We start from the raw sequence: 14,797 nt of genomic DNA, 5'->3' as shown, positions 1-14,797 counted from the left end.
TTAATAATATTGTTATTATTATTATTATTATTATTATTAATTGTATATCTATTGTAATGTATAAATATAGTTGTTACACAGTTTATCACTTTCATTATTAATAAAATAGATATTAATATTAATATTAATATTAATATTAATACTATTATATATATATTATTTATATGAAATTGGATATATTTAATTTGTTATATTACTATTATTGTAACTAATATTGTTGTTAATATTATTAATAACAATATATAATTAAAATTTTAATTTTAGTTATTATTGTAATTACCATTATTTTTTTTATCATTAATAATGGTAATATTGATATTATTATCATTATTATTTATATTATCAATATTATGTTGATTAGTAATATTATTATTATTTTCTATTATTTTTTTATAAAACTAATAATATTATTATTATTAATATATTTAGTATTATTTATAAATTCTTAATATTAATATTTAATATAAATAAAATTTACATAAGATCACTTTCTGTTTGAAGTCTCAATCGAGACTGTGCTTAATGGATTTCACAAATCCCATTTCTTGTACGAACCAGGGAATCAGACATCAACAAAATTCCAAAATTTGTTTGAAGTCACTATCCTATTTTTAGTTTATTTTTTTTTTCTTTCTTTTCTTCTCTGTATTAACTTCTGTCGACATAAAAATCAGCATATTACATACGATGCTACAAAAGAAACCATTCAATCTTCCTTCACTCTCAAACCCATTTGAATTGTTGTTGTTCAAGTTAACCGAAGACCACCATGTAACCCACCAAACCACCACATCATAATCATTGGTTGTTGTTGCAAATTCGATGGGTTCTATAGCTTATACAGTTTCTGTTTATGACCCTAGTTCAACACGAAACTATCACCAGACCCCTTGAAGTATTCGTTGTCCTATTGTTCCTGTTTCCGGTTACCAACAAACCTTAAACCGTTACCTTTTGTTTCTTTTTCTACTACTACCCGTCAAGAACACCACACCATCTTCCACCTTGAATCATATCTCTCTCCCTCTCCTTCGTAAAATACCATGAACAACCAAACCAAACTATCTCCATTTTTCTGTTTCGGTTTACTGACTTCCTATTTCAGTTTTAGGACGATGAACAATCACTCAACACCATCTCATTAATAATCCACACGACCATCATCCCGGTTCACTATTTCTCTCCTTATCTCCCTCTCTACAAATCCTTGATCTTGAACCACTCCATGAATCACCAACACAACCACCATTATTATTATTTTTTTTTCTTTGTGACCACACTCGACAAGCCTATCAAGACCCAACCAAACACCTATCGTGAGTTACTGCTATACTACTCGTTGTCTACTGTTTCTCTTTTTCCGTTTCCTTTTGATCAGATTCCACCACCACCTTCGATAACCATCATCAAACGTATACCTACTGCTATGCTTACTTTTCCTTCTGCTTTTGTCTCGTACGAGCCTCCACACACCACCCTACTCTTTCACCATGGCCATACCACCATCTGTTGTTACTAAACTATTATATTTCTGTTCCTATTTAAAATCCACCTGCAATTCACCACTACTACTGATCGATGTATATAATTTTTTTTTAGCTTCTTGTCTTTCTGTTTCTCTTACCGTTTATCAAAGAGGGAGAAGAGGATAGATATATTGATAAAGCTTTTCTTTAAACACATACTAGTGGAACAAAGTACCACATATCGTGGCAGACAAGAAGAAAAGCATATGATCATTAATATACATGTGGCATCACACAAGTTGATATTCATGGAAGACTAGTACAATTCTTTTATCGTTTATTTATTTATTTATTTATTTATTTATTTATTTATTATTTATTTGAGGTGTGGGACGGTTTTGAAGTCCATGGCCGACCAAGTCTCTTTTAAGGGAAGTTGTTTATATTTTTTTTTTCTTCCATCATGTTCCACTAAAAGTCACTTAATCAATACACCTGGCAACTTGTATCACCGATTCAAACCATCGAATATTTAAATTGGAAACAGGATAATGGGCTAAAGAGTATATTTTGGGCCGAGATCAATCACTATTCTGATTGGGCCGAAATTTCATTTTTGGGCCGAGATGTTTGATGAGGAGGAAATAAGTTGAATCAGAAACAAAATCGGGTTATAGATATATTTCTGAGTTACAAAATAGAAAAGAAAGGGTTGGAGGGATGGTTTGAGGAGTTTGTAGGTGAGCAGAGGTCATGGGTTCAAGCCTGGGCATGAGCACTTATTTTTGAAACTTATTCCTTGAGGTAGTTATCTTTAATTTTATTATTAGTATTATTATTATTATTATTACAACAAATATTATATATTCAAATATATTTATTACATACCTATACTAATATTACATAGTTTTATATTTTTAAACAAGATATTATTTTTATTAAGTGATACAATATATAAATATATTATATATAATATAGAAAGTAATATGTTTATATATGTAAAAATTAATCTTAATACATTATAAACTTAGTTGATTAATATTATACGTGTTAATATATATACTTGATATAGGTTCGTGAATCCGAGGACAACCTTGCATTGTTCAGTATCGTCGTATGCATATTTTTACTACAAAATATCGTATTGTGAGTTTCATTAATCCCTTTTTAAATGCTTTTGCAATATATATTTTTGGGACTGAGAATACATGCGCTGCTTTTATAAATGTTTTATGATATAGACACAAGTAATCGAAACTACATTCTATGGTTGAATTATCGAAATCGAATATGCCCCATTTTATTAAGTCTGGTAATCTAAGAATTAGGGAACAGACACCCTAATTGACGCGAACTCTAAAGATAGATCTATCGGGCCCCACAAGCCCCATCCAAAGTTCCGGATGCTTTAGTACTTCGAAATTTATATCATGTCCGAAGGAGGATCCCGGAATGATGGGGATATTCTTATATACATATTGTTAAGGTCGGTTACCAGGTGTTCAATCCATATGAATGATTTTTGTCTCTATGTATGGGATGTATATTTATGAGAAATGGAAATATGAAATCTTGTGGTCTATTAAAATTATGAAATGATTATTTATGTTAAACTAATGAACTCACCAACCTTTTGGTTGACACTTGAAAGCATGTTTATTCTCAGGTTCGAAAGAAATCTTCCGCTGTGCATTTGATCATTTTAAAGATATTACTTGGAATCATTCATGACATATTTCAAAAGATGTTGCATTCGAATCGTTGAGTTTATCAAGATCATTATTAAGTCAATTATAGTTGGATATATTATGAAATGGTATGCATGTCTGTCAACTTCAGATGTAAGGAAAGATTGTCTTTTCAAAACGAATGCAATGTTTGTAAAATGTATCATATAGAGGTCAAGTACCTCGCGATGTAATCAACTGTTGTGAATCGTTTATAATCGATATGGACTTCGTCCGGATGGATTAGGACGGGTCCTTTCAGTTGGTATCAGAGCGGTGGTCTTAGCGAACCATGTCTGCATTAGTGTGTCTAACTGATAAGTCGTAGGATGCATTATTGAGTCTGGACTTCGACCGTGTCTGCATATCAAAAGTTTTGCTTATCAGTTTGTATCAAAAATTACCTGCTTATCATTCTTAGAGAATCACTTACTTATCATTTTTAGTCTAGACACGTTTTACTGCATTGACTGCATGAATAGTGTATAGACAAAAATTCATATCTTAGCGTATCTGCTAATTCATATCTTAGCGTACCTGTTATTGTTATCTTTGCCTGACAGCTTCCGTAGATTCCTCCGTAACTTATGAGATTTTAGTATTATATATGTATATGTAAATTATGTATCGCAGGATACTAATCTACATCCTATAATCTATTTCTTATCGAAAATCCTTCATCTGATCGTACGAGATGAATCCCTCAACTAGATCGAGTCCCTCGGATTCTGACAGCTATTTCGATAGTTATCCCGACAGTTATTCAGAATGGATAGTCATCTAAGCTCTGAAAGCAACGACACCAGAATGAAACAACCAATCATCCATCCCCAATTCATCTGATGGATTCATAGTCGACTTAATTAATGGAAACGCGCAGAAGGCAATCCCTTCCACCAACTAAATTCACCTCTTGACAATGAACCTGAAGTGTTACCGGCGAACCTGTTCGAGACACCATTTTCAGTCTCATTTCCAGGGTAACTCGACAAGATTATATTCTATCCACAATTCTGAACCTTATTCACCCGCTCGTTTCGACCGACAATCATCCTGGAGTAATAAGTCAACGAACTTCGCTCTCGAATAATCAATTCGGAGAATATGGTGAAAAATGTACCAGCTTCAGCAACATCGCCGGCACCAACTGTACCATCAATAACAGCACCAGTACCATCAACAATCCATGTTTCAATATCATCTGTACTTTAAGTATGATCTTCGTTCTACGTATCGTTCTACCTCATTTATCTTCGTTCGACATGGCGAATATGTAATCTCTAAAGTTTTAGAGATTATTTATTCTAGTTCCAACCGAAAATCAAATGAGTTTAATATCATATTAACTCATTAAATCCATAAATACATCTGAAGAAAATATATATGTATATATGTTTTCATAAAGATTGTAATTAAAAATTCCCTTGTACAAACTGTTAATGGTGAAAATATTTTAACGGGTAGGTAATACCCGAGGACTATTTAAATTTCACATTAATAAGTTACATTGTACGTTCTTTGAATCTGTTTCAACAAGTCATATACTATCCTACTTACATCCACTGATATACAAATCCGTTCGCCACAGAATAACCATATTCATCCAATTACATATTTGGATTTTGATCTATCAGAATCCATCAAGTGGCATAATAAAGAAATAATGGACACAATAAAAATTGATTAGAAACAGATTAATTAACAATATGAAATTCTATTAAGAATTCACGCTAACAAAATCCTAGCTAACTGTTCCTAGCTAAATGTTAATTCCGTATTACCATTTAATTATCTCAATCTATTTATCGCAGTTTATTTATCGCAATTTATATTTTCGCAATTTTATTTATCGTCATTTAATTTCTGTTATTTACTTTACGCACTTTATTATTCGTCATTTAAATTTCTGTTATTTATTTTTACGCACTTTAAATATCGGGACATGTATACAAGGTTTTGACATATCATATCGACGCATTTATATATATTATTTAAAATAACCATAGACACTCTATATGCAGTAATGAACGAGTTCTCTATACAGGGTTGAGGTTGATTCTACAATAATATATATAATTTGAGTTGTGATCGAGTCTGAGACATGTATACGGGTCATGATACGTATTAATTAATTCGAATATTATATATTAAACTATATATGAATTATTGGACTATCGACTGTGGACTAATAATTTTGGACAATTAAAATGAATTAAAATATTGATTATAACATATAAAACTAAACATTTCTTCAAGTTTGCCACTTGATCTTATCTTAAACCTCATTTGTATCTTGACGATTACAATCTATGTTCACACCTTTCATGATTCTTGAAAATACCTCAATCTAGAGAATGAACCAACCGCACTTCATTTACGGAAGAAAAGATTGATGCATATAGTTATGCACCTGAAAAATTCTCAGAATCTGAGTAAACGTTTAACACGTATCTGTACTAGCTCCTTTGGCATTGTTATCACCGAAAATAACTTTGCAATTCCTTTCCAAATTAGCCAATTTTGTCACAGCTCCAACAAGTCAACTTCGATTTTTCAGTCGGACTAGCCTTACCATAACCTTGATATATATGCGTGCTCTTTTATTGTTACCAGGGAACCTTCCATATTCCACCATATTACCATCAGCGTTTAATCATCTAAAAACACAATTCTCCTGAAACCACCTCGGATTAATAACCGATGATTCAGATATCATAGCATTAAATGCAGAGGAAACAGAAATATGGTAGATGGTCTAAACGGCCAAAAATTTGATGATAAAGAAAGTAGTGTTACGAACACTCGATCGAATATTGGGTATTAAAAAATAGATTGAGCTACCCATGAAGGAGACCAAGGACAAATACAAGGACCAAACCCTATATTCAAAGGATTCAGGTAATTCTGGATCCGTTGAAATCTTTAGAGAATATCTTGCTCCGAACTCATGTTAAAATCTTGCGGAAAATCTTTCTCCATCAACCATCGAACTTAGAAATTCCAAAATATCATCATCAATATCTTCGATATTTCTGAGGATATTTTCAAAAATATTCTCGTCCGAAATTATATACCTCTTCGTGCTTCCTGTGTATCATTATATTGGAAACAATCAATAGAAAATTTAGTACCGAAAAGCAGATTATGCGAAAATATGAAGAAAGCCGTGGACAAATCACAAAGAATAAGTTTGACTTCAAAGAATCCAAATGATTCTGTTTCTGATGAAATCTTTAGCGAATACCTTGCTTCCGAATCTAAACTCTTACGGATAAATCTTCTTCATCATCCATCGATATTAGAAATTCCAAGATATCATCGTATCTTTCATTATAAATATCCTCCATATTTCTGAAGATATTTTCATAACTAATCATATCTGAAATCATTAATCTCTTCGTGCTATCAGTGTTACATCATATAGAAACTGTTAGTTTCTATATTCTGTAAACTTTCGAGTTTAAAATACGAATGTTTTGAAGTAGTGTTGGGAACTGATGCATGAGTTAGTATAATATAATGACACTTGATCAACGTGATTATATTACAGTAAGTCTTGCAGAGTTTCTAAATGGGACATGATGATTCATAGATTATAACGTCATCATGTTCCATGTTACACGACTCTTACATCTTATCTGATATATAAACATATCAAGAAAATATTTTTCTTGATAGTTCTATCTTTTCCGTGATATTCTGGTAACTTGACAAGTCAAGATCATACCATTACAATTTCCTTCTTAAAACATTAACTATGATCATTCCGAAATTCATATCTTTAAATTCTGGACTATTGCTCGCTTTACTAGAGGTCGAGAGGATAACAACAAGGCAAAGAGATCCAAAATATAAGAGGAAATATAGAGCCCAATGACAACACTAAAATTAAAAACCGTGGATATAAGTACGTATGGCAATATAAAGACACGGTATAATTAAGAATAGTATCACCCCAAAGTAATAGTAGAAGTAAACAGATTCTTCTGATGGAAGATTGAAAAGAAGGATGACAGATATAATAATTAGGAAAATATTAGGGATTAGAACTGGACTAAGCATTTTCACAATCTTTTGGATGTATGAACTAAGAAAGAAAGTATAGGAATGGTGAGAATAATGGAACGGAAGAGTTTAATTTATAATGAAAATATCAGACAGAGTAATCAAGGCGGATCACCGTATTTAATTATAGAGTTCTTAATTTCCTTATTCGCTGAAGAATCAAATCTTTTAGTTTTCGAAGATTTCTTCTAAATCCCTTGAATTTTGGAATTCAACCAAGACAACGTCAAAAGTTAAGATGAATCTTTACTTTCCTATTTCACTCTTTGGTGATAGCGTCATTCGTACTCTTCGAATAATTGAATTATTTTATCCATATTATTCAATGATGATAAAACTCAATTTATCAACTCATATTCGTCATGAAAATATTTTTATTGTTAGCCATGACCACATCACTCAAATTTCGGGACGAAATTTATTTAACGGGTAGGTACTGTGATGACCCGGGAATTTCCGACCAAATTTAAACTTAATCTTTTATGGTTTCGACACGATAAGCAAAGTCTGTAATGTTGAGTCTCGAAAGTTTTGAAATCTATATTCATGAAATCAATTACCCTTTGACTATTCCCGACGATTCACGAACATTGGTGTATAAATAAATATGTAAATATATATATGAGTTCTATACATAGGTAACATTATATATATTGTAATATATGTATGTGTATATAAACAATAAGCATTAAAGATTCACTAAATTATAAATTTTTTGGATATAATATAATAAATAGTAATATATTAAACTTAACTACAAGGTTAAATATAATTGTTACATTAATATTATGATCATTATTGGTATCATTATTAATATCATTAATAAGATTGTTATTATTATTATTATTATTATTATTATTATTAATTGTATATCTATTGTAATGTATAAATATAGTTGTTACACAGTTTATCACTTTCATTATTAACAAAATAGATATTAATATTAATATTAATATTAATATTAATACTATTATATATATATATTATTTATATGAAATTGGATATATTTAATTTGTTATATTACTATTATTGTAACTAATATTGTTGTTAATATTATTAATAACAATATATAATTAAAATTTTAATTTTAGTTATTATTGTAATTACCATTATTTTTTTATCATTAATAATGGTAATATTGATATTATTATCATTATTATTTATATTATCAATATTATGCTGATTAGTAATATTATTATTATTTTCTATTATTTTTTTTATAAAACTAATAATAATATTATTATTAATATATTTAGTATTATTTATAAATTCTTAATATTAATATTTAATATAAATAAAATTTACATAAGATCACTTTCTGTTTGAAGTCTCAATCGAGACTGTGCTTAATGGATTTCACAAATCCCATTTCTTGTACGAACCAGGGAATCAGACATCAACAAAATTCCAAAATTTGTTTGAAGTCACTATCCTATTTTTAGTTTATTTTTTTTTCTTTCTTTTCTTCTCTGTATTAACTTCTGTCGACATAAAAATCAGCATATTACATATGATGCTACAAAAGAAACCATTCAATCTTCGTTCACTCTCAAACCCATTTGAATTGTTGTTGTTCAAGTTAACCGAAGACCACCATGTAACCCACCAAACCACCACATCATAATCATTGGTTGTTGTTGAAAATTCGATGGGTTCTACAGCTTATACAGTTTCTGTTTATGACCCTAGTTCAACACGAAACTATCACCACACCCCTTGAAGTATTCGTTGTCTTATTGTTCCTGTTTCCGGTTACCAACAAACCTTAAATCGTTACCTTTTGTTTCTTTTTCTACTACTACCCGTCAAGAACACCACACCATCTTCCACCTTGAATCATATCTCTCCCTCTCCTTCGTAAAATACCATGAACAACCAAACCAAACTATTTCCATTTTTCTGTTTCGGTTTACTGACTTCCTATTTCAGTTTTAGGACGATGAACAATCACTCAACACCATCTCATTAATAATCCACACGACCATCATCCCGGTTCACTATTTCTCTCCTTATCTCCCTCTCTACAAATCCTTGATCTTGAACCACTCCATGAATCACCAACACAACCACCATTATTATTATTTTTTTTTCTTTGTGACCACACTCGACAAGCCTATCAACACCCAACCAAACACCCATCGTGAGTTACTGCTATACTACTCGTTGTCTACTGTTTCTCTTTTTCCGTTTCCTTTTGATCGGATTCCACCACCACCTTCGATAACCATCATCAAACGTATACCTACTGCTATGCTTACTTTTCCTTCTGCTTTTGTCTTGTACGAGCCTCCACACACCACCCTACTCTTTCACCATGGCCATACCACCATCTGTTGTTACTAAACTATTATATTTCTGTTCCTATTTAAAATCCACCTGCAATTCACCACTACTACTGATCGATGTATATAATTTTTTTTAGCTTCTTGTCTTTCTGTTTCTCTTACCGTTTATCAAAGAGGGAGAAGAGGATAGATATATTGATAAAGCTTTTCTTTAAACACATACTAGTGGAACAAAGTACCACATATCGTGGCAGACAAGAAGAAAAGCATATGATCATTAACATACATGTGGCATCACACAAGTTGATATTCATGGAAGACTAGTACAATTCTTTTATCGTTTTTTATTTATTTATTTATTTATTTATTTATTTATTTATTTATTATTTATTTGAGGTGTGGGACGGTTTTGAAGTCCATGGCCGACCAAGTCTCTTTTAAGGGACGTTGTTTATAATTTTTTTTTTCTTCCATCATGTTCCACTAAAAGTCACTTAATCAATACACCTGGCAACTTGTATCACCGATTCAAACCATCGAATATTTAAATTGGAAACAGGCTAACGGGCTAAAGAGTATATTTTGGGCCGAGATCAATCACTATTCTGATTGGGCCGAAATTTCATTTTTGGGCCGAGATGTTTGATGAGGAGGAAATAGGTTGAATCAGAAACAAAATCGGGTTATAGATATATTTCTGAGTTACAAAATAGAAAAGAAAGGGTTGGAGGGATGGTTTGAGGAGTTTGTAGGTGAGCAGAGGTCATGGGTTCAAGCCTGGGCATGAGCACTTATTTTTGAAACTTATTCCTTGAGGTAGTTATCTTTAATTTTATTATTAGTATTATTATTATTATTATTACAACAAATATTATATATTCAAATATATTTATTACATACCTATACTAATATTACATAGTTTTATATTTTTAAACAAGATATTATTTTTATTAAGTGATACAATATATAAATATATTATATATAATATAGAAAGTAATATGTTTATATATGTAAAAATTAATCTTAATACATTATAAACTTAGTTGATTAATATTATACGTGTTAATATATATACTTGATATAGGTTCGTTAATTCGAGGACAACCTTGCATTGTTCAGTATCTTCGTATGCATATTTTTACTACAAAATATCGTATTGTGAGTTTCATTAATCCCTTTTTAAATGCTTTTGCAATATATATTTTTGAGACTGAGAATACATGCGCTGCTTTTATAAATGTTTTACGATATAGACACAAGTAATCGAAACTACATTCTATGGTTGAATTATCAAAATCGAATATGCCCCTTTTTATTAAGTCTGGTAATCTAAGAATTAGGGAACAGACACCCTAATTAACGCGAATTCTAAAGATAGATCTATCGGGCCCAACAAGCCCCATCCAAAGTACCGGATGCTTTAGTACTTCGAAATTTATATCATGTCCGAAGGAGGATCCCGGAATGATGGGGATATTCTTATATACATATTGTTAAGGTCGGTTACCAGGTGTTCAATCCATATGAATGATTTTTGTCTCTATGTATGGGATGTATATTTATGAGAAATGGAAATATGAAATCTTGTGGTCTATTAAAATTATGAAATGATTATTTATGTTAAACTAATGAACTCACCAACCTTTTGGTTGACACTTGAAAGCAAGTTTATTCTCAGGTACGAAAGAAATCTTCCGCTGTGCATTTGATCATTTTAAAGATATTACTTGGAATCATTCATGACATATTTCAAAAGACGTTGCATTCGAATCGTTGAGTTTATCAAGATCATTATTAAGTCAATTATAGTTGGATATATTATGAAATGGTATGCATGTCTGTCAACTTCAGATGTAAGGAAAGATTGTCTTTTCAAAACGAATGCAATGTTTGTAAAATGTATCATATAGAGGTCAAGTACCTCGCGATGTAATCAACTGTTGTGAATTGTTTATAATCGATATGGACTTCGTCCGGATGGATTAGGACGGGTCCTTTCACGGATAAATAAGATTTATAATATGGGATAGTATATAATCATGATGAGATACTCTGGAAATGAGAGAGAAAATAGTATTACGAATAGGTTCGTCGGTAAGTGCTTCAGGTTCTTCGCCAAGAGGGCAATGTGGTGGATGGAAGGGATCACCTTCTTCTTGTCTCCAATGATTAAGTAGGCTACGAACCCATCCCCAATTCATCCAGAATAGGTGATGGCTAATTGGTTGATCCATTCCGGTTACACTTTCTTCAGAGTTCTGGTGAATATCCATATCGGAATAGCTGTCGGAATTTAAGGAATTTGAACTAGATACGGGATCCATCTTGTATAATTAGAGAGATAATTTTTGATATGAAATAGATTATAGAATTTGATTGGTACTCTTCAATACATAATTTACATATGTATATATAATACCAAATTCCCTTAAATTACGGAGAAATTTTCGGAAGATGGCAGTCAAAGTTTAAAGTAATAGATATGCCAAGATATGAATTTTGTCTATACACTATCTATGCAATCAATGCTATAAGACGCATTTAGACTTAAGATGATAGACAGGTAATTTCTGACAAGAAATGATAAGCAAAACTTTTGACATGCAGACACAGTCGAAGTCCAGACTTACTAATGCATCCTAACAACTATCAGTTAGACACACTTATGCAAGACCTGGTTCACTAGGACCAACGCTCTGATACCAACTGTGACGATCGCTCCAAATCCATATGGACGAATACATCATTCATCGATTTCATTGCGAGGTATTTGATCTCTATATGATACGTTTTGTAAACATTGTATTCTTTTGAAAAGGCACACCATAAATGAATATTTAAAACAAAGGTTTTCGACATCTGATGATTTTTACATATAGACAATCACCGTAAATAATAGTTTACAATAGTAATTCCGTTGACAATGCAGTCAAAATAAGATATATGGTGATGATTTGGTGAATACAACGTTTTCTTGATAAATATGCCATGTAAGACTCCATGCACATAGCTTGTCTAATATATAAGCAAACAGCGGAAGACTTCTAGGGAACCTGAGAATAAACATGCTAACAAGTGTTAACACAAAGGTTGGTGAGTTCATAGTTTTAGTGTTTCGCATAATCTGTATATAAAGGTGGATCACAAGATTTCAGTTGTTTCATCCGAAACGTTTATCAAAATATTCTACGAAATTGAGCACCCTGGTAACTAAACTTAACGTATATATAATTTATACCCTTTGTATAATCATCTTAATAATACACGCAAACCAACGTGTACGCTTCTCAAATAGCATACGTCCGTTAAAAGGCTAGTGCTCTTGTTCAGACGGGGATATCAAGCCCTATGGATCCATATATAACTACTCGCGCCCACCAGTTCTTATAACCGGCAGTTACTAGTTACCAAAGCTAAGGAATTTTCGGTTCAAACTCGGTGTAGAATTTAGTATGTACTTATATCCATTGCGTTTAAAATAAAGTGCATGTATTCTCAGTCCAAAAATATAGATTGCAAAAGCAATTAAAAAAGGAGCAAATGAAACTCACCTTAGCAGCATATAAGGTCATTCATCAAAAAGTGACCGTAACTCGGAATGCAAGATTAACCGTAGATCTCAACCTAGAGAACATATGTTGGTCAATACATGTCTAATAAACTAGGTTGGGTTATAGTGCTAATGCTCGAGATCGACATACAAAAGTTATCAAAAGTCATTTCAAAAAGTCAATTTTGACAATTGTTCAACAAAACGAGACGTGCCTTATATAAGGATTCATTTACTTGGCTAGTAGTATTTTATCAATCTCAATAAACAGGTTGTTTAAATATTAATTGCAGATTCAAAAGCAATTCCAATTAACGTCAATTATAATTCAGTTGACCATATCTTTTGATTCGTTCATTGAAATTACGCGGTTTCTAAATGAAAAGTTATTGATTTTTCGCCAGCTTTCTGAAAACATGTATATCATATACCTTTTACCAGTAATATATGTATTTAATTCGTGATTCATTATAATCTGTTTAACGACGAAATTTAGCATACAAGCATGTATAAATATATACTCGAGCACTAGACATGTATACACTATTAATATATAAAAGATAAGATATGAATGCTTACGTATCAATATTGAGATTCAATATTGCAGGAAAGTACGTAGACGCAACAGAGATGATAAATACTAGGTTTGACTTGCGAACAATACCCATGAACATTACCCATAACCTCCATAGCTATAACCCATAATTTTCTTAGTTCTATCCCGTTTGAAGCTTGTTTTGAAAGTGACACGCTCATGACCTCGTCGTAATATTTTATGTATAATATTACTAAAAATATTAAGATTAATAATAATAATAATCTTAATAATATAATAATAATAATAATAATAATAATAATAATAATAATAATAATAATAATAATAATAATAATAATAATAATAATAATAATAATAAATAAATAAATACTTAGGAGTAATATGTGTAAAAAAAACATGCGCAAGAAACCTGGTATTTATAGCCATAATTCCTGATTCTGATGCCCATGCGATCGCATGGGTTTTATGCCTATTTCTCATGCGATCGCGTGGCCGTCAGATCCAGCTCACATATTTTTTTGTTTTCTTGTTTGTCGACATAATTAAATATAATATATATAATATATATAATTTAAATAATTAATTATATATTATATTAAATTCATGTGCATAGTTGACTTGTAATTTTCGTTCAGATGACTCGTACGTTGTCACTCGACTTATGTCCCGGTTCCGGTTTTTCGAACGCATTTTCGTACGCTTAGAAAACTCGCAATTTACGTTTTGTGACTCGTACTTTTGTCAAAATATAGTCTTAAATTATCACTAAACTATATCATTCAAAGTGTATCTTAAACTTTCGAGTGTTTTGGTCATTTACTTCTATAAATCATTGTCTCGCTATTTGTTATTATATATATATATATAATAACAAATCGTTTTATGACCAAGTTAATATATATTTTCAACATTCATAAACACGTTTTAAATATACGTCGTAAGTTATTCATACAATTAATATTCCAACTTATCATATATATTCAAATAAATATTTAAACCAATAAGTTTAATGTACGGTATCAAAAAAATTAATACATTGTTACGTCTTCAAGTTATAGTATATATATATATATATATATATATATATATATATATATATATATATATATATATATATATATATATATATATATATATATCTATATCAA

This window comes from Rutidosis leptorrhynchoides, chromosome 10, assembly GCF_046630445.1.
Source record: "Rutidosis leptorrhynchoides isolate AG116_Rl617_1_P2 chromosome 10, CSIRO_AGI_Rlap_v1, whole genome shotgun sequence".
NCBI classification, from domain to species: Eukaryota; Viridiplantae; Streptophyta; class Magnoliopsida; order Asterales; family Asteraceae; genus Rutidosis; species Rutidosis leptorrhynchoides.
Note: the sequence above shows the minus strand (reverse complement) of the source record.